Raw genomic sequence first — 21,025 nt, forward strand, 5'->3', positions numbered from 1 at the left:
GACAGGCCGGGCATATCTTCATATTTCTCTGCAAAGCAGTCTTTGAACTCCAGTAATAGCTCAATAAGCCTCTGCTTTTCGCTAGGCTCTAAGTAGGCGCTGATAGCCACTTCCATAGGCTCATCTGTTGTTCCAAGATTAACCTTTTCGGTAGGGTCTCTGACCTTAGGGGGTGTATCGTCCAGCGCTGCCGGAGCTAGCTGAATTTCGACCTCGTCTTCGTGTTCCTGATCAGAGAGTTCTTCATTGACGGTTTCTAAGGTCGCGATTCGATCATAGGCCTCTCTTTCCACTAAGTATGACGATAGCCGTTCATACAACGAGTGGAGGGCCTCTATCCCTTCCTCCGGAAGGTCGTAATCCATTAATCGTTCAAGGGTTTGGGCACAGCGTGGCCAGGCCTTTCCAAGCCTTCTTTTGGGAGCGTGAGCCCCCACTGTGCTAAGTCAGAGGCCGTCACCCCTGTGGGGCGGCCCTTGTTATCAATGCCACTCACCTGCAATGGAGTAATATGCTCCAAGTAATACCTGGCATCTACGTAATTCGCGTAAACTGGGAATGGACGAGGGTCCGCTTTGATCACCTCAGCTTTATTTGTCTCCCTGTTCCACATAACGAGTTCTTGATGGAGAGTTGACGGAACACAATAGCTCCGGTGGATCCAATCTCTGCCCAGAATAGCGCTATAGGCTGCATAATAATCTGTCACAAAGAAAGCATAAACTCCCTCTGCAGGGCCAACCTTGATGCGCAAGAAAAGTAACCCTAAGGTCTTTGTTACAGTCCCCGCGAAGTTCTTGAGTGTAAGGGACGTAGACTGGATTTTCTCTTTCTTGATCCCAAGCAAGTGCATGGTCCTGGTAGTGATGACGTTCACGGCAGCTCCGGTATCAACCATGATCTTGCTTACCTTGGTACCGCCAACTTTTGCTGTGACGTATAAAGGTCGCATGTGTTGGACCATAGCGGGTGTTGGCCTGGTGAAACTCATGAAGAATTCTCTGCTGTTGGCATCCTCTGTTTCAAGAAAGACAGCCTCTTCCACAGGTGCTGTGACCGCCGACGTAATCTGCAAGGGCTGTGCACTACTTTCCTCAGCTTCTACACAATCCTGCGCGGCGACTGGTAGTGCATACCTCGCGGGCAGTACGTATACCATGTTGCAGGACATATCAGTCATAACTGTCTCATCCATGTCCTCATCCAGGTTCAATTTGGGTTCGTTGACAGGGGTGTCAGTGTTGAACTGCTTAGCCAACCGGTCCACCAACGATTCTTCAGTGAGACCTCTTACCTCACATTGCTCATGTTCCTGCATTCCGGTAGCCTGCTTAGGAGAGTTTGACTTTGGTTCCCTGGCTACATTCACCTCAGAAGGGATGACTACTACACTCGGGACCTGTTTAGGTTTCCACTGTAAAGTATCGGTAGTCCTGTCCTTGCCCCCCAGTCTCTAAAAAACTGAGGATTTGGCCTCTGGGTCTTCACGAAACAGCTTGCGTCTGACAGGTGGTCGTCTAGTCAGCGAACTCCCCTTTCGAGTTGGTGGAGGTCTCCTTTCGTCGGTGATCCTGCAAAAAACACTGGGCTTAGATGCCCCTGTTGCTGAGCTCGCTTGCTTCTGGAAGCTGCGGAGAGTCAATAATGGTTTAGCAGCTAGTGCCTCCATCTCTTTCTGATACTGCTCAGGTGATTTGACCAACTGCGAAGGTTTGATCAGGCCTTGGTCCAGAGCCTCCAACGCGCGCTTGGCTTCTCCAAACCGGCGCTGCAGTTTTCTCTTCCTGGAAGGGCTTATCTCTACTGCCTTCCCCTTCTCCCTGGTGTACCACTTACCTTCCTTGATGGTGGCGGTTGAAGCAGGTGGAATATAAGGCTTAGTCAGAATGTCTTTGTGCTTGATCGTAGCCTTCTCCTCTTGTTTCCGATCAACCGCGGCCGCTCTCAGCTTCTTGAACAGATTGGAGTCTTTTGGAGACGGCGGTGACTCCACTTTCTCCTTTTCTCTTGGGCTGGCAGGTTGATAGTTTCGCGATGGCGAAGCCTACTTGATAGGCGGGAGAGAGAATAAAACGAAATGTCTGCTCGACCTCTTCGTGTGACACTTGGATGCCACATTCTTCTTTGCATCGCGAGCATAGGACCACGGATGAAGCTTGGCCTGCTGGTTCAGCCTTCTTCTTTGTAGGGGCCTCATCATTGTCAAATTGGTCTCCTTTCCCCTTTGTATTCAAATCCATGGTTGGTTTCCTGTGGTTCTGCTTGGCCCAGTTCACGTCGACCATGTTGATCCCAGTGTCAGGAAAAGGGTTCAGGTCAACGAGCGCTGCGGCTGTTACTGGAGCTTCTACCTGCAAACTACCATTATTAAGCCATACCTAAATCTGGTCTTTGAGTTTCACACAGTCAGCTGTATTATGATTCCACAGGTTGTGAAATTTGCAGTATTTCTTCCCTTTCAGTTGATCTGGTCGCGGAAAAGGTCCAAAGTCGGTCTTCACCATCTTCGCGGCGATCATCTCATCTAGGATCTCATGCGCTTTATTGGCATCGTATGTATATGTCGCGAATTCAGGTTTAGTGAAGGCCATTGATTTGAGCTTGACAGGTTCCTTGGAGATTTTCAATTGTTTTAAGGCTGGATTCTTCCTCCCTGTCAGCTCATAAGCAGCGATGTCATTATCCTCTTCTTCATCTTCTTCCTACACCAGCTCTTCTTCATGATGATGGTAATAAGGGTCGTAAGTAGCTGGCTGGTAGTGTAGGGCTGCAACTGTGCGATGCTTTCCTGGCACATATGTCCCTTTGGACGCATTCTTTCTTGCATCAGTTTCTCTAAGAAGATGTTCAAAGCTGCCCACTTCTGTGATAAGCTCTCCCATTGATTGGATCATGCTGCCATGTTGCTTCTTTCGCTGGCGAGGCTCCAGTCCCTTGATCGCCAACTTGATCAACTCTTTCTCAGGCAGGATCACGTTAAGTTTGGCCTTCTGAATATGGAAGCGTTGAAGGTATGCACGGCAGACTCAGTAGGTTGCTGGGCCATCTGAGTGAGAGAAGCCAAATCCGCCTCAGGCTCAATGGCTCCAAAAGTTTCTCGAAAGAGCTTTTCCATTGCGGGCCAATCTGCCACTGTTCCTGGTCGGAGTTTGGAAAACCATCTAAAGGCAGCTCCTGAAAGAGAAGTGCCAAAGATCCTGCACTTGAGGATGTCATCATTCTGGTACTGCCCGCATTGCACCTTGAACCTGGCCAAGTGAGTTATTGCATTCTCGTTGTCTTCCCCTGAAAAAGTAGAAAATATGATATTTTTATAACCTCTAGGGAAAGGCGCGAGCATTATATGCGGCGGGAAAGGTCCCTCATAGACCCCATCCATCTGGGCCCTAGGGTTAGCCAGTCTGATCATCTCCTCTACCTCATCTCGTCTCACATATTCTGGACCCGGAGGAGGAGGAGGAGGTGTCGCCACCTCATAGCGAACAACCTGCACAGGTATTGCTTGGTGTACAGCCGCTGCCCCTTCTCCTATCTGTACAATGCGGGTTGTAGCTGGTTGTTGAAGAGTCACTGCTGGCATAGGCATCTCTTTTGCCAGAGCTGTTATCTTGACCGGGTTACCAGCCTGGTCGATCCCGTAATAGCTTCCTGGCAGCTCTTGATATACGTTCTCTGCCCCATCGCTGCCGTATTGAACGAACACGGCAGAGTCGGACGAAGTCTCAACACCTTTCGATGCCTGCTGCTTCTGTCTGGTGGTTTGTCCGCCTGACAAAGTGGCCTTTTCTTTGCTGCCGCCAATAACCAGGGCTTGTTCTTTACCTCTCAATTGCGTGGCAGCAACGGTTGCGGAAGGCGTAGCGGTATTGCTGCTAACCTTCTCTCGCTGATTTGGCTGTACATACTTGCCTGAACCAGATGGTTGGCCAAGGGAACCAAGGATAGCGTTAGAATCTCCTAATGTTTTATTCAACACTTCTCTGGCTTGGTTCAGCTCAGCCCTTTGCATGGCCACCTCGGTTGCAAGAGTCGCTCCATCCTTGCGAAGACCTGCCATATCTGACGCTGTCTGCTTGGTATGGTTCGCAAGAGCCTCAATGATTCTTTTCTGCTGCTGACTCTGGGCATCTGCGATGCTTGTAGCATGAGCCCTTAATGCACTCTCAGTTTGTGACATTAGATGCTTAGTTTCCTCAGCTTGTCGGGAAAGACGCTGGTTTATTTCGCGTATGATCTGGTCAGTTTTTGCGTTTTCCCTTTCAAGATCAGCAGCCATCTTCTTGCGATGATTTTCAATATTTTCCAGGATGATCGCGCATGCGACCTCGGCGGTCGCTCCCTCTGGAATAGGCTTCTCAACGAAAGCCTCTCTTTCTTCACTCTCCACTGTATTGGAGACAGTGGCAGTGACAGGCTCATTGGCCTGATTAGTAGTGACAGTTTGACCCTCAGCAGCAGTCGGGTGATTCTCTCCCTGTTCAGTTGACATATCGGAGGATCGGGAATGAATAGAGAATCTTTGAGTCACTTGTTCTTCAGAAACACCACGACAATCCGCGCGAGGATGCGGTTTGTAACTGGAGGTCTTATGTTTTGAGCAGTTAGCGTAGCCCTTTTGGTAAGGGTTTTCGCTTGACTTCCCAATGGCTAACGTTCACGAAGAGACACTTAGTAGGTCCCACTGGGCGTGCCAAAATGTTTGGCGCAAAAACCAGTTGGCTTGCAAACTGTCTCTTTTGAGCGTGTGCGTAGGCGTGCCAGCACCGTGGGGTGCAGTCGTCGGGGTAGTCCCTTGACCTGACTTCTTCTTCAAGCGTTGTAGACGAGGAGAGCACCAACCTCGCCACAAGGTTCTTCTCTAGCCTTCCGGAAAAGGACTTTCTGCCTTACGGATAAGGACTTTGGGTGTGATCTCTTCGCGTCCCCGAATCGATACTTAGTATTGTAGACTAAGCAGAGCAATCACTGGGAAGTTTGGAGAAAGCACGGGTTGCGCTAAAGCGTGACTTTAGCTTCGCTGGGTTGCGAGGGCGTTACCCTTGCTTCGCTGGTAGTAACAGTGGCGGTTGCGCTCGCAGTCGACTCCTGGGGAGACTGGGACTGGAAGTACGGTCGCCGGGTTGATCTGGTGATGCTGACAGTCGGCTCTTGGAGAGACTAGGACTGGCGGGTGGTCACCGGGTTTCAACGAGGTTGAAGGTTTGCTCCGGGGAGGCTTTGTAATCGCTGGGATTGATTGATTTGAGAGATATCTTTTATTCGTCCTTGAAACCTGGTATATATACCAAGGATTTCGACTGTTCCTTGTCATAGAAGGGATATTGATTGAAGTTTCCTATTCAATCCCCGCTACCCGACTCCAATAAGGTTTCGTTTTCCTCATGGATCACGGAATGGGTGAAGCTATAACCCAAACCCGAGTAGGCTTATTTTTGAGCCACAGGTATCGGCCCACTGTGCTAAATCCACTAAAGGATCTTGCCAAAATTACTTTTGGGCTCAAACAGATCTGTCATAATGTGTTCACCTCTTTTAGATATGTTCGTCTTCAGCTTAAAGTATTTTAAGCTGAAAAACTTGGATCCAGACCAAATCTATGACGGTCAAAATATTCAGATTTTTCCATTCAACAAGACTTGAACCATTGTTGCATTACCCCCCACCCCAAAAAATCTCTGGCGCCCTCATTTTCCCGTTTTTTAAACGGAAATACACAGCCCCTCTCTCGGTGGTCTCCTCGTCCCCATCCCAAACCCCCACCTTAATAAATGTTTTTACGACATACCTGATCATCTTTTCCTTAGGTGAGCTGTAATTGCACCTATGACGTGAAGGTTGCTAGTTATTTTTAGATAACGTTAGTCCAGTTAGAATTGCGGACCAGAACCATAATTTAGTGATAGGTAGAGCAAGAAAAGTCAATGTTTTCCCAGTCAAGGCATGAGAAAATACTGCCTCATCACTTTCAAGTTCGTTGGAAGTATTAGTCTTTGCCTTGTCTTTAGGTTCGAAGCCTTTTAAGAAGTTTCAGACTATATTGACACAACTTGCAAAAGACGCTCATTTATGAGGACCATGGAACCTTGACATTGTTTAAGGGGGACTTTACTTGGCTAGAGCAAGTCAATCCTACAAAGAGAACGAGTTCCTACAGGTTCATTACTACCACTAGAACTTATATTAAAGCAACTTTAGAATAAGAGCTTCAGACTACAGCCAATTTTGTAGACTGTTTTAAGAAGAGGAACAAAAGGTAGAGAAGTCTCATTGAGATATGGCTTTTATAATTTGTTATCTGTTGTAGTATATATGACTCATGTTGTAGTATGTATGAGTCATAGTATAAATGTCTATATCATGTAATAAGTACTTGAGTGTATAGATAGGTACTTGAGTGTATAAACATAGGTACTTGAGTGTATGAAGACTTGTGTGACATGCTTTATACCAAGAGGCAACAAGCATGGCAGATTTCATCATTTAATGCAAGTATGTGGAGCTGCAGCCCTCAATCAACAAGAGAAGATTGTTACCAAATTGAGTTTCTCTTAGAGCTTTCACACTAGCTATGTATTCCTATAAATACATTCCTTTGTGAGAAGAATAATACACATGAATTCTCATTCTCTCTGAATCGAAACTCTATCTCTCTCTGTCAATTTTGATTATCCTTAAACACGTTATCAGCACGAAGTTGCTCTAAAATTAGAATCGAAAATTGACAAGAGTAGAGTTCATCATCAATCGAAGTCATTTTTCCAAACCTACAAAAAACCTCCAAAACCTAGCTCATATCAAAGCCATTGATCCCAGAAGCCCAGAACCGGCCTCAGAATCGCCGGAACCGGCCGGAAAAGGCCTGAACCGGCCGCCGGAATTTTTGAACAGAACCAGACCGCTGCCAAGTGCTGCCGAGCAGCTGCGCAGCAGCTGCCGAGACCCTGCGCAGCAGCTGCCGAGCGACCTGCGCAGCAGCTGCCGAGACCCTGCTCAGCAGCTGCCGAGAAGCTGCGCAGCAGCTGCCGAGCGACCTGCGCAGCAGCTGCCGAGAAGCTGCGCAGCAGCTGCCGAGTCACCTGCCAAACACTTTTAAGTGATTTTCCTGTGCAGATCAGCCTGTTTGCACGCCCCGAAACATCTTGATAGGGACCTCAGATCAAAATCCTTCCTTCATAAAAGTTGTTCGTCTATGTCTCTTCTATCTGACCTCCAAATTGTAGCCCTGTTGGAGTAGTTTTGAGACCTGTACACCATTCGAAGTGGGAGCTGTTCAGCACGCTCGTTCCTGTGCAGATCAGCCTGTTTGCACACCCTGAAACATCTTGTTCAGCACCTTTAATCAAAATACTTTCTTCATCAAAGTTCTTCATATATGTCTTTTCTATCTGACTTCAAAATTTCAGCCCTGTTGAAGTCGTTTTAAGACATGTACACCATTCAAAGTGGGAGCTATTCAGTATGATCGTTCCTGTGCAGATCAACCTGCTTGCACGCCGATAAACGTCCTTTTCGGGACATCTAATCAAAATCATTTCTTCATCAAAGTTGTTAATCTCTGTCTCTTATATCTTATCTCCAAATTTCAGCCCTGCTGGAGCAGTTTTGAGACCTGTATAACATTTGAAGTGCGATCTGTTCAGAAGCAAATTTGCTCCGAATTTCAACAAGTAAGTTTTAAAGATTAAAGTTCCTGTTTTGAGTTTGTATTCCTTTTTCTCTTCTTTTCAGGGACTTGTAATCAAAAAGCAGGAATTGTGGGATTCACTCTAAACGAACTAAGAGTGTTCGTAAATCAATGAACTAGAGTGTTCATAATAATCGGACTAAGAGCGTCCGGAAAACATCAATTTATGGACTAAAAGTGGAATCGTGGGGATTCACTCTAAACGAACTAAGAGTGTTCGTAAATCAATGAACTAAGAGTGTTCATAATAATCGGACTAAGAGCGTCCGCAAAACATCAATTTATGGACTAAAAGTGGAATCGTGGGGATTCACTCTAAACGAACTAAGAGTGTTCGTAAATCAATGAACTAAGAGTGTTCATAATAATCGGACTAAGAGCGTCCGGAAAACATCAATTTATGGACTAAAAGTGGAATCGTGGGGATTCACTCTAAACGAACTAAGAGTGTTCGTAAATCAATGAACTAAGAGTGTTCATAATAATCGGACTAAGAGCGTCCGCAAAACATCAATTTATGGACTAAAAGTGGAATCGTGGGGATTCACTCTAAACGAACTAAGAGTGTTCGTAAATCAATGAACTAAGAGTGTTCATAATAATCGGACTAAGAGCATCCGCAAACATCATTGTTTTCATCTAAATCCAAATATTCTTGGAAATTGATTTCTTGGTAGCATAGCTCAGAAATCTTATTATTTTAGTTTTCGTGGAAGTTTAAACTCCGAAACTAATATATCTTATCTTCCTATTGTTCAGGATGTCGAATGAACCTAGACTCGATTTTCCAATGCTTGACTCAACAGGCTCGGAATACCATGGCTGGGTAACCAACGTTGAGAACCATCTCACTACGAGAGGGATATTGCCCATAATACAAGCACCTAACCAGGGCCTTGTGTTCCAACGAACATCCACAAAGCATGCTGCTCAAGTAATTATCTTGATGTGATACCATATGGATCAATTGAAGCATTGGTTCAAGCAATGCCATGCAAGTACCCAACTAGCTGCAAGCTACAAGGAGTATAGGCAATTGAGAGAGCAAGAAATCAATCTTGCTGAAGATGAAGATATCAATCTTGCTGAAGATGAAGATGGTGAAGATATCACTCTCACCACTGAGGACTTCAAAGTTGTAAAGAGCACGAGGATGCCGCAGACTTTGATTAGAATAGTCCTTTTCTATTTTCCAATAAAACGGCAAATGTGCCTTAGTCAACAAATGACAATTGTATTGACTCTTTCTCATGTGGCGTACCCAATGAAGTATGATGTCTAGGAAAGTAATTGAGATCTGGGTATTTAAGCGAGCCTCGCTCCACCAACATCTCTCTACTTCCCTGGTCATATTTCATTGGAATTACCAAACGGATTGGCAATTACAATTTGTATAAGTTTGATTTTATTTTGGAATAGATTTTGGAAACTTTGATGTAATCATTGGCTATTAATAAAGTGTCGCATTATTATTCAATATCATGGACATGTGTTAATTTCCGAACTTTATTACTTGAAAGATATAAGAGCCAATGATTTTCATGTGAAAACACATTGTAAGAATGGACAAGAGTTCCTTTGCATCGCCTCTAATGACTACGGACATAAACGAGTATTAGAGAAACTTATGTGTCGCTCTAGTGGGTTGCATGCAACCACTATTCGAGTCATTGAATCAAACCATGTCATAAGAGATGACTTATGGGATTCTGACACATATAGGCTTTGGCAAGACCGTTTGGGATATCCAGGTCGTGATATGATGTTCCATATATTAAAGACTTCACGGACATCCATTCCTCAAAACGAAAAGAAGTATGAACCAAAGATTGGTCCAAAGAGTTACTTCGTTTTGCAAAGCTTGCTCTTTAGCAAAGATAGGATCGAGACCATCCTATGCAAAGGACACTAAAGAAAATATACCATTCTTACAATTAATCCAAGGTGATATTTGTGGACCTATTCAACCAACTTGCGGACGTTTAAATATCTCATGATGTTGGTTGACACGCAAACACACTAATCACGTGTTGTGCCATTGTCCATCTATAAAAGCTTCTTATGCTATACTCATAGCACATATAATATGACAACGGGCTCACTCCCCGGATCATCCTATTTAGTCAATTGGATTTTGACTATGCTAGTGAGTATACATCGAAGATTTTCGATGGTTATTGCAAATGGAGTGATGTTGGACATCACATTCCCATATACACACCTAAATGGTCTCGTGGAAATAACTACGATGGTAGTTCAGACATTGGCGATGCGCACCAATCTCTTTATATCCGCTTGGGGTGATGCAAATATCGCATACAACTATGCTAATTCCTCTATGACCTACCGCCACTCAATGTATCCCTGCGTTACAGCTAGTGACTGGGTACAAATATTTTTGTACTTACGCACATTCGAGTGAGTCATTTATGTGCCAATGTGAGTCATTTATGTGCCAATTGCGCCGCCACAGCGCCTATGGTAGGTCCTTAAAAACAAGTGAGCAACTTAGTTGGAATTGAGACTCCAACAATCGTTCGCCACTTAATGCCCTTGCAAGGCGATCTCCTTACCGTCTGATTTACGGATGTCACTTTGATGAGACAGTCTTCCCGTCGTTAGGGGGAGATAAGAACACGAATGTTCAGCAGGAACGACAGGAATTGTCGTGGTCTGTCCCCACTATGTCTCATCTCGATCCCTATTAAAGTGACGAGATCACACACATTTGCTGCACAAATGCCTGCAAGGAAGGACGTCCCTATAAGAGGACGTAGCGCCACCCTACACAGAGGTAGGCAAGGCGCCAACGTCATAGAAAGTGGCACTCTGGCGTTACAGGCCATGGCCCTAGCTAGGATGCGTGGGAAGCCCGTGGATTCGAAGGATATTTTGGCATCCTTAGATCATCGACACTCAACATCCGTCTCGTGAGTATCTTCTGGATTATGGTTATCGTTGGGGGACGCCTCAACGTCAGAACCTATTCCTGAGAATATAGAGCTCTATGAAAATTACACTAGTGTACATGAGACGTGGAATAGAAACTCCATCATAATTGATGATGTAGTTGCGCATTCTGTTGCGCATGAGTTTGTTGAGACCGATGATATCGAACCACGCTCCGTTGAAGCATGAATACCAACGTAGAGAAATTTAGCCTAAATGGAAAGATGCGATCCAGATTAAACGAAGAGGAAGGTCTTTGAGCCAGTGATGTCAACACCTCCTTACATAAAACCTATTGATTAATGGGTCTTCGTTAGAAAGCGTGTTGAGAAAACGAGATGGCAATCTCGCCTTATGGCGCAAGGCTTCTCACAAAACGCCCTGGAATTGACTACGATGAGACATATTCTCACGTAATGGATGACATTACATCCACTACCCTGTCAGTTTGGTAGTTTCCAAATAACTGAACATGCAGCTTATAAAAGTGGTCACTACGTATCTCTATGGGGATCTAGATACGGAATATACATGAAAGTTCATAGTGAAACTTTATTTACCTAAATCAAGTGGCTCTAGACCACGGAGCGCGTTTGCAATAGAATTGAAACGCTCACTAAAGTGACTACTTGATTGGGAAGGGATATGCCCGTGCGTTTCCATAACAAGTTTCGGATTCTATCACGGTTTTCATGTTGGACATGATCTTCATTAGAAGCCCTTAATGAGTTAAGGGAAACCGTTGAACACTTGAAATCCGAGTTTGAGATGAAGGATTTTTGGGGAAACACAATTAAGCCTCGATTTTTGAACTTGAGCACCGTGTTGATAGATGCTTAGCCATTTTGACAAGGTCAAGCCTTCAAGCACCCCATGATCATTCGTAGTCTTGATCCTGAAAAGGCTCTTCGTCTGAATGGATGATCAGACGAAGATGTGCTAGAGAGGCTGAAGTGCCTTACTCAAGTACAATAAAGCGCATTATTGTACTTAGCTCAATGCACAAGACTGGACATCTCACTTTGCCATAAACTTGTTAGCTAAAGGTATAGCTCTGCGCCAACGCAACGCCATTAGATTGGTGTAAAAAGATATCTTTCGGTACTTGAGATATACGATCGATATGGGCTTATTCTATCCCTATAGAGAGATGATGGATTCAGATCCATCACACACCAGAAACGCCGCCAAACGCTGGCCTGCGTATTCTATCCCTACCCCAAAACGACATAAGTGTTTTGGAAGGTTTTTGCTGATATTGGGTATCTCTTGACCCATACAAAGGTCTTCCCAGACTGGTGAAGTGTTCACCATGGGTATGACCGTGATATCTTGAAGGTCTATAGAATAGACCTTAGTCGCTATATCTTCGAACGATGCAGAGATTATTGCTCTTCACGAAGTGGTTCGTGAATGTATATGGATTGGATCCATAGTTACGCATGTTCGAATAGTTGTGGTTTGAAGTCTACCACAAGATGAGCCTACAAGCATTTAAGATAATGCTGCTTATTTTGAAACAAATGAAGCAAGGCTGCATGAAAAGCGACAACATCAAGCATAAAATCAGCAATAACAGACTCTCCTCAAAGATCAATAAGAGGGGGGGATGTCTACATATATGGTCTCAAAACGTGAAGAGTGTGTTGTGCTCTTTTTCCCTTTCGACCGAGATTATTTTTTGTCCCACAGGGTTTTTATTACTCGGCAAGGTTTTTAATGAGGCAACGAGAGAAGCACCACGTTTGAGAGACACAAAGGAGATGTTGAAATCAGGGGGAGTATCCAGAAGTATACCCACTTGACCATCGTGTACTCTTTTTGTCCTTCGTCCAGGGTTATTTTGTCCCACTGGGTTTTGTTACCTGGCAAGGTTTTAACGAGGCACATCTTTAGCATGGTCGCCCCACTTATACTACATCCTGAAGATGTTTTGATTCAACATATATGCTTTTGCTCATCTTTTACCTTCGACCACGGGTTTTTCCCACTGGGTTTTCCGGGCAATGTTTTGTTGCAGCAACTCTATTTGCATCCCTCTCGTAGACATATTACCTACTTATGATGCTGATAAGAAGACTCCACTTATCTCTGAAGCTATGATATTGCATACTCCACACTCAACGCGCGTTGTGCTCTTTTTCTCCTTCGACCAAGGTTGTTTTTCCCACAGGGTTTTATTACTTGACAAGGTTTTTAACGAGGCAACTTCGAAGCGCACGGCATAGACAATACTATTGACATGAAATATCCAAGGGGGAGTGTTGTAGTATATATGACTCATGTTGTAGTATGTATGAGTCATAGTATAAATGTCTATATCATGTAATAAGTACTTGAGTGTATAGATAGGTACTTGAGTGTATAAACATAGGTACTTGAGTGTATGAAGACTTGTGTGACATGCTTTATACCAAGAGGCAACAAGCATGGCAGATTTCATCATTGAATGCAAGTATGTGGAGCTGCAGCCCTCAATCAACAAGAGAAGATTGTTACCAAATTGAGTTTCTCTTAGAGCTTTCACACTAGCTATGTATTCCTATAAATACATTCCTTTGTGAGAAGAATAATACACATGAATTCTCATTCTCTCTGAATCGAAACTCTCTCTCTCTCTGTCAATTTTGATTATCCTTAAACATTATCTTCTTGCCTTTGCGTTCTTCAATTATGCTGAAGCACAACAACTGCAGTCTAATATAAGCAGGGGCTCTGCTTTAACACCCACTACCAACTCCTCATGGTTGTCTCGTTCCGGTATGTATGCCTTTGGCTTTTACAAGCAAGGCAATGGATTTGCTGTAGGGATAGTTGTTGCTGCAGTCCCCCAAAAGACTGTGGTGTGGACTGCAGATCGAGATGGTGGACTAGTCTCAGACAATGCCACCTTGTTCTTCACAAGTGATGGGATTGCCTTGCAGTCGACAGAAGGGCGAAGTTTGGTGGTTGAGTCTCCAATGCCTATTTCTTCTGCTACGATGCTTGATTCGGGTAATTTTGTGTTGTACAATGCGAGTCGGGCAGTAGTATGGCAAAGCTTCCAGTACCCAACTGATACCTTGTTGCCCACTCAACCACTGCTAGCAGGGAAGGAACTTCGGTCTGCTAAATCAGAAACTGATCACTCATCAGGCATTTTCTGTCTCGCTATGCAAGTTGACTGAAACCTTGTCCAGTATCCTGTGGACACTCCACCAGTATCTCAATATGCGTACTATGCATCTCTCACATATCTACCAGGATCAAATGTGTCGCTAAATTTTGGTGTTGATGGCCGTCTCTACTTGCTCAGTGATACTGGTGGAAATTATTTAAAGAATATCACCGATGGAGGTCTTCCCATTCAAGGAAAATCTTATCTTGTGAGAATTGATGCAGATGGGATTCTTCGTCTGTATTCATATGATCTGAAACAGAAAGGAAATTGGTCTATTAAATGGGAATCTTCCACGAATAGATGTGACCCTAAAGGTATATGCGGAGTTAATAGTTACTGTGTAACAATGGGCTGTAGATGTCTTCCTGGATTCGAATTTGTCAACCCGGCAAATCAGACTTCAGGTTGTGAGAGAAATTCTTCCGTTGGAGATGTTTGCAGATCGAAGAATTGGAATTGCAACTACACCATGCAAGAACTGGGCAGCACAGCATGGTATGATGAGCCATATGTGGTTCTGTCATCTTCAGGTAAAGAAGATTGCAAACAAGCCTGTTTGGAGGATTTGAACTGTCTGGCTGCAGTTTTTGACGGTTCAAGTTGCAGAAAGCAGAGGCTTCCTTTGAGATACGGAAGAAGAGAGGAGGATACTTTAAACGTAATTTTCCTCAAGGAGGTTGTCATGTCTTCTGCAGCTCCAGCTCCAGATGCGGTTGTTCCAAAAGGAAGCAGGAAAAATGGTAGAATTGTATTCTTGATTGTTGGCGTGTCATTTACTGCTTTGGGGTCCATTTTGTTGGTGATTTCTGTAATTGTATTATGGAAACACAATGTCTGGGCATATAAAAGAATGAATGAGCTCAATGGTGATGCTAAGTGGAATGAGGATGTGGCTCCGCGACCATATGCTTATGAAGAGCTAGAAAAGATGACTAATAATTTCAATGATGAGGTTGGTAGAGGAGCCTCAGGAACAGTTTACAAAGGGGTGATCGAAAATAGCCAAAAGCTAGTTGCTGTCAAGAGACTTGAGAAAGTTGCAGCTGAAGGCGACAAAGAATTTCAGACTGAAATGAGAATTATTGGCAGAACCCATCATCGGAATTTAGTCCGTTTATTTGGGTACTGTCTTGATGGACCAAAGAAGCTTTTAGTGTATGAGTACATGAGCGATGGTTCACTTGCAGATATACTCTTCACACCTGAGAGGAAACCTTATTGGGAAAAAAGAATGGGAATTGCAAGGAACATAGCACGAGGGTTTCTTTATCTCCATGAAGAGTGTGATACACAGATCATTCACTGCGACATAAAACCTCAAAACATACTGATGGATGAGTTTCTCTGACTTCGGACTGGCCAAGCTGCTTCAACCAGAGCAGACCAGAACCACTACCGGCATTAGAGGGACTAAAGGGTATGTTGCGCCTGAGTGGCATAGGAAAATGCCTATAACAGTTAAAGCAGATGTTTACAGCTTTGGAATTGTGCTGTTGGAGATTTTATGCTGTCGAAGGAATGTAGACTGGAGTCTTCCTCATGATGAAGCTATCTTGGATGAATTGGTCTACCATTATTTTGAGAGTGGTGAGCTCAGGAAATTGGTTGGGGATGAAAACATAGACAGAAAGCAATTGGAAAGGGTGGTTAAAGTGGGACTTTGGTGCATCCAGGATGAGCCGTCACTCCGTCCTTCTATGAAGAAGGTTCTGCTTATGTTGGAAGGGACTGTAGAAATCCCAGTTCCTCCTAGTCCAAATTCATTTCTCAGTACCATCTAGATTCTCAAGTTGTTTGAGCTTTGCATTTGATCCATGTGATAAAACTTGTTTATGGATACGAGTAATTATTTGCATACTTTGTTCTCTGTATGTCCTTGTGTCATCATGATTTGTATATTGCTGCTCTGTAAACTTCTTCATAGAACAACTTTTTAAAGTATGAGCCACTTTGTAACTCTAGCATTCATATGGTTAAGGAATCTGTAGTAAATATAATATGCATTTTGTATATATACTTGGAGCGCTGTATGCTTACCGTTTTGCATAAGATTACGTACACTATGCACCGTATGCTTGGGGCAAAGGACTTGGGACAATTATTACTTGAATACAAAGTCTATGATGACAGGTCCACTCGGTCTAGTCCCTCTGAATCCAAAATTGTATTCTAAGATTTAACAAAGGAAGAAAAGTCTGGACTATGATCTGTCAAGGCAAGACGAAGTGATTTTCACTTCAATTCCATCACTTTCTAGTGCAGCATCTTCAACTTCTACAGTCTTGACTTGTGTTTAGGTTCTATATTGGAATGTTGACTTGGCATATATGGGTTAGCTAACTTCATCTCTCCTATAGAAACAATCTGGCAATGCCCCAGGTGAATCTCTATTTTCAGACCAAAACATTCTAGTTTGTGTGCGTTGCATGTCGAACCAAATCCAGCTGCAATTTGTGATCTGCAGATATATATGGAATGGATTTAAGATATTTGGATGCATACAAGATTTGTATGGAAATAATTGCAGACACTTTGGGATTATACACAAAAGCAGTCTTACAATGAACAAAGAAAAGTAGACCATTGCAGCAAAGAAAGAAAGAAAAGGAAGTCACATTTTTATAAAGTTGTTGAAGGATGTTGTATTCTAGTGTGCCTCTTCAAACTAGGGTTTAGTTCTAGAGTTGTAATAGGAGAAGGTACTAGGTCCCCTAATTGTATTTAGATTCTATTACTTTGTATGTACTCTGTAAATTCCTATATAGAGGGCTCCTATTATCAATAATAGAACACACAATTTCTCTCATCTTTCTCTCAAATCATATTTTCCTACAACACGTTATCAGCACGAGCCCTAACCCTAGCCCTAAAAACCAAAACCCTAAAACTCTCCTCACCTAAAAAAAAGCTGCCACAAGCCCTAACAAACCCTAACACCCGAAAGCTTCCCTCACCAAAACTACCGCACGCACCTAACCCTAGCTAGCCACTCCACACGCTGCCCGTACAGCCCCTGCGCACCTGTGTGCCGCCGCTATCCCCTGCTACTTCCGTTGCTTCTTATTGCTGCTACTATTTTGCTATTGTTGTTTTGCTGCTGCTGCTGTTTTGCCTGTTGTTGTTTTGCTACTGCTGCTTGCTGTTTTGCTCCTGTTTTGCTACTGCTGTTTTGCTGTTGTTGCTACTGCTGCCCCAACACGCTTGCATCAACACGCGCGTGTTCTCAAGCCTCGAATCAACAAGTAAGTTTTTAAGATTAAAGTTCCTGCTTTCTTGTCTTTTAAATTTCTTTATTTTCTTCACGATTTGCAATATACGAACATGGGTTCGATTATTTAAATAAGCGGAATTGTGGGGATTCATGCTATATACGAATTAGAGCGTTCGGATCGTAGGACTAAGAGCGTCCTCAAGCATTGATCTTTGACCATATTAAACATCATTGTTTCGGTCTAATCCAAATGTTCTTGGAAATCGATTTCTTGGTAGCATAGCTCGGAAATCTTATTAATATTAGTTTTCGTGGAAGCATTGACTCTGAAACTAATTCGTTCTGGTTTCACTTTTCAGGATGTTGAACTCGAACGGACTCAATTTTGTTCCATTGGATTATGCAGGCAAAAGATACCTATTGTGGGCTCAGGACGTTGAGCTCCATCTTATTTCCCGTGATCTATTGCACACAATCCAAGAGCTTTGTTCTGAAGGAACTGCTCCAGACCCACAAACTGAGATTGACAATTCCAGGGCACTTGCCGTAATGATGCGTCATATGGATAGAGACCTCCAGTTTGAGTTCATGAATGAGGATAGCGCTATAAAGCTATGGCAAGCGCTTCAGGAACGTTATGGTAATGTTCATGACTCCATCCTTCCGAATTTAGAAGCATAATGGAATGATCTTCGCTTCTCTGACTTTGATACAGTCATGCAATTTTATTCGGAGGCTCGCCACATCAAAGAAATGATGCGCATCTGTGGCAAGACGATCACAGAAGACCAATTGATTGAGAAAACCCTCAATACCTTCCCTGTCTGTGCTATGAGGTCCTCTGATTTATTCCGGACTCATGTAAACACAAGACGGATCACAAGTTTTCAACAGCTTATTGAAGCTATGGCCACTGCTAAAAGACATGGCAACGAGCTTGTGAGAAGAGAAATTGATAGGCTTCGAGATGGCCACCAAGAGCATCGTTCCATGGCTAGAGAAAGTCGCCATAGACGTCATGATTCATATGATCGAAATGCTCATGAAGGTAATCGCCAAAGGCGACGATTACGCGACCATAGGAGCCGTGACTTTGAGGGACGAAGGGATGGAAACCATGAAGCCAATGTTGGCCATGGTCATAATTTTCCAACGCCTCAGATCCTAGGGACCATGCATATTGTGCCAATGCGCCTCAATCAAGGGAGAATCCTCTTCATGGTGTCTATTTCTGATATGGAACGTCTGATCAATAGACCTGAGTTTGCAATGTACCTAAGAAGGTAGCCACCTCATGGTGATCAAGATATTGAGTCAAAGAAGACTTCAAATCTGGCGATGAAGATAAAATGCCGTAGATTTTTATAGTATTTTATTTTCCAAGAATTGTGTAAATTTTGGATTAGATTTTTGGTTACGAAACTTTGATGTAATAATTAGCTATTAATAAAGTGTCGATTCTTTTATTTCTTGTCTTGGACATATTTTAATTTGAACTTTATTATTTCAAAGATATAAGAGCCAATGATTTTCATGTAGAAACACATTGTGAGAATGGACAAGAGTTCCTTTGCATCACTTCTAATGACTATGGATGATAGGAGCATTTTAATGTGGTATTTTAATAGTTAATTCCTCACATTTTGCTTAGTTAATTCCTTAACGAATCGATTTTTAATTCAATTTTTATTTTTAGGTACATTGGAGTAGATGATGATGAAATAAGTGTTAGGTCCATAAAATGATGGAGAAAAATGGAAATGCACTAAAAAGGTCAACTTTACACATTTTCCTACTCCGGCTAGGAGAAACCAAGCCAAGCAAGGAAGAAGGAGCGACCACCTGACCAAATGAACTTCAAATGAGCTGAAACCTTCCAGATCCATTCTAGACATCCTAAGAAACATTTCTTATGAAGAGTGCAAGAGCCAAAAAGAAGTGGAAGGCCTTCAAACAGTCAGCCCAATTTTCTGCAGAAGCAAAACTGGAAAACTGGACCTGTAAGGAGTCCAGCAGAAATTCCGGCCCAAACACATGGAGATAAATTCTGAAAATTTTACAGAATGATCTACACTCATGATGGATCATTTCATATGAAGAAGTCACGGGCAAAATCTGAAGTCTTGGTGGAGAATTAATTGAAGGAAAAATGAGTAGAAAGTGACTCAAACCTAACAAATTCCATTAGTGTTTAAATATTCAAACCTAACAAATTCCATTAGTGTTTAAATATTCAAACCTAATAAATTCCATTAATGTTTAAATGCTCAAACCTAACATATCATCATTTGTTTAAATCCAAATAGTTTTGCTTGGTAGCCTATAAATAGAGGCTACAACAAAGAAGAAAGGACATTCCTTCATCCATTCCATCTTCTTTGTCTCTCCATTTCCTTTCCATTTTCCTTTCCATCCTCTAGTTTCAAGTTTAGTCATCTCCACGAGTTCAAGCAAGGCCAAAGAAGAAGAAGAGAAGCCGTGAGCACTTCCATCCATAGCCATCCTTGAAGCTTGCTTTCGAGTTTCAAGAATCCACAACGTGAATCATCCATCTCATCTTCATCCACGGTGTAATTCGATTCTCCTTTGTAACCTTTGCTTTGAATTTCGTTGGTTATGAACTAGTTGACATATATGTTTGAACAAAGTATTATTTCTGGAATTTTTATGATTAATTGAGAATTTTCAAATTCATATATTGTGATTCGAGAGTTGCTTATGTGGGTTTGTTTAATTAAATTTGCGTTATAGATAACTTTTGTATTTTAATCTTATGTGGTTGCAAACACTTAGGGTTTCGATATGAATGGTGCTAGGTTTAAGAACATGAAATCGACTTTTCGTTTTGTGTAAACTTGAATCAAAGTAGTAAAGGTTTTGTACAAAGATCGAATTTAATTAAAGAGAATTGCAATTAGGTGGACTTTTCCATACTAAGTTGTACACTTGAGTTGATAGCCTTTCTCTATGTGTAATGCGTTAAACATGACATGATTGACTAGCTTTCTAGGGTTTGATTGCATGTTTGATAGGATTAATCTAGGTGCTTTCGCTTAGGTTAATTAGCATTGAAAAGTAAAAAATGGGAATTCATTTGCTTTCGAATGTTTCACATGATCAACTCCTTTCTCATGACTTAGATGAACAATATTAGGGTTTGAATCAATTTTAATCATAAGTTTCGGTTTTGATCTTTGTTCTTTCATTCCATTCGTATTTTTATGTTTTTGCATTTTAATTGTTTTTGTTAACTTAGTTTCATTTTCGAAAAAACCAAAAACAAAATCCCCCCTTTTCGTGTAAAATGTTTATATTTTGTGAATACATTTGTGAATATTATACTTTGTTTTAATTTTAATTGTTTAATTGTTTGACAATGACAGGTGTACCCTCAATCCCCGGAATAGAACGATCCCTATTTGCTTATACTACTAACGATCTTTTCAGGGTTAAATTATGCGCTTGCTTTGAGCGTATCAATTTTTGGCGCCGTTGCTAGGTTTAAGAACATGAAATCGACTTTTCGTTTTGTGTAAACTTGAATCAAAGTAGTAAAGGTTTTGTACAAAGATCGAATTTAATTAAAGAGAATTGCAATTAGGTGGACTTTTCCATACTAAGTTGTACACTTGAGTTGATAGCCTTTCTCTATGTGTAATGCGTTAAACATGACATGATTGACTAGCTTTCTAGGGTTTGATTGCATGTTTGATAGGATTAATCTAGGTGCTTTCGCTTAGGTTAATTAGCATTGAAAAGTAAAAAATGGGAATTCATTTGCTTTCGAATGTTTCACATGATCAACTCCTTTCTCATGACTTAGATGAACAATATTAGGGTTTGAATCAATTTTAATCATAAGTTTCGGTTTTGATCTTTGTTCCTTCATTCCATTCGTATTTTTATGTTTTTGCATTTTAATTGTTTTTGTTAACTTAGTTTCATTTTCGAAAAAACCAAAAACAAAATCCCCCCTTTTCGTGTAAAATGTTTATATTTTGTGAATACATTTGTGAATATT

The 21,025-nt window shown here is 42.3% G+C and overlaps 1 protein-coding gene and 1 pseudogene across 1 annotated transcript in view; both read left to right on the forward strand.

The window, feature by feature from the left end:
- LOC133724471 (uncharacterized) overlaps positions 1-21,025 on the forward strand; it is an 81,206-nt gene that overhangs the window by 42,935 nt on the left and 17,246 nt on the right. The gene's annotated exons all lie outside the window — the stretch shown is intronic.
- Positions 11,946-15,742, forward strand: LOC133725356 (G-type lectin S-receptor-like serine/threonine-protein kinase LECRK3; annotated as a pseudogene).

The sequence above is a fragment of the Rosa rugosa genome, chromosome 1 (genome assembly GCF_958449725.1).
Source record: "Rosa rugosa chromosome 1, drRosRugo1.1, whole genome shotgun sequence".
NCBI lineage: Eukaryota > Viridiplantae > Streptophyta > Magnoliopsida > Rosales > Rosaceae > Rosa > Rosa rugosa.